This window comes from Galeopterus variegatus, unplaced genomic scaffold (genome assembly GCF_000696425.1).
Source record: "Galeopterus variegatus unplaced genomic scaffold, G_variegatus-3.0.2 Scaffold5107, whole genome shotgun sequence".
NCBI classification, from domain to species: domain Eukaryota; kingdom Metazoa; phylum Chordata; class Mammalia; order Dermoptera; family Cynocephalidae; genus Galeopterus; species Galeopterus variegatus.
This window is the reverse complement of record NW_007731218.1, coordinates 163,166-164,248: the sequence shown is the minus strand read 5'-3', so window position 1 is coordinate 164,248 and position 1,083 is coordinate 163,166. Positions and strand designations below refer to the sequence as shown.

General features: G+C 49.1%; 1 pseudogene; it reads right to left on the bottom strand.

Annotated features, from left to right (window-relative positions):
- Positions 1-129: 129 nt before the first annotated feature.
- LOC103604365 lies at positions 130-970 on the bottom strand (annotated as a pseudogene).
- Between the last annotated feature and the right edge of the window lie 113 nt (positions 971-1,083).

Sequence of the window (1,083 nt, the reverse complement as noted above, 5' to 3'; positions counted from 1 at the left end):
CAGTAAGCAGATTGAAATAGATTGTTGAGTGACTTTTGCCAAGTCATTTAACCTGCTTGTGTTTTCTTTTCTTTTCTTTTTTTTTTTTTCCAGGCTTACTTAATTAACTTTATTTTCTTTCTATAAAAACTATGTTGTAGCCATAGCTGTAGCCTGGGTCCTCTGCGTGGAGACTCGGGTGGGTCTTTGCAAGATGGTCAGTGAATTCCTGATAGGGAGACTTGGTGAACATGGTCTCCTTCCAGAGGTTGGGGGTCAGATAGCAATAGGTCTTGGAAATGGCATCAAATGTGGGTTGGCAAAGTTGCCCAGGGGAGCAGTGCAGCCCTTGGCTGAGGTGTACCGGTCGTCAATACCAGCCATTAGCAGCAGCTTCTTGGGCACAGTGGCCGAGAAGTTGCCAGTACCTCTGGAGGCAGGAATGAGGTACACTGGCACAGAGCTGCAACAGCCTGTCACCTTTCAAGGGACAGCGTGACCTTGCCAATCTCGTTCCCCCAGTAGCCTCTCCACATCTGGACAATGGAGAGCTTGGCCAGGATGATGGCCCCTCGGATGGCAGTGGCTACCTCCTTGGAGCACTTAAAACCCAGACTGATGTGGCCGTTGTAGTCCCCAATGAAGAAAAATGCCTTGAACCTGGTCCAGTAGCCAGCAGTGGTCTGCTTTTGCACTGGCCTAATCTTCAAAACTTCATCCTTGAGGGATTCTCCCAGACACAAGTCAATGATCTCAGACTCCCTGATGGGTAGGGAGAAGAGATAGATCTCCAGGGACTTCATCTTCATGTCCTTGACCAAGCAGCCCGGCTTGGTGACAGGGATCCACTCCTTGTCCTCAGTCTTGCCTCTGTGAGCTCCACGGCCCCGACCCCTGTCCCAGATGCCTCCCATGGCCTCCCATTCCAGGCCTCTCTGGGCCCTCCCGCTGCACCAGCATCGTCCGCTATTTGTGTTCTCAGAGAAGTCTGCTTGTGTTTCTAATTCTCACTGTTAACTTAAGTGTTAACAAATTTTGAGGTCTTCAAAGATGTGGCAATAAATGTTGTATTATTGTTGGGGATAAGAAATACAGTACTGACTT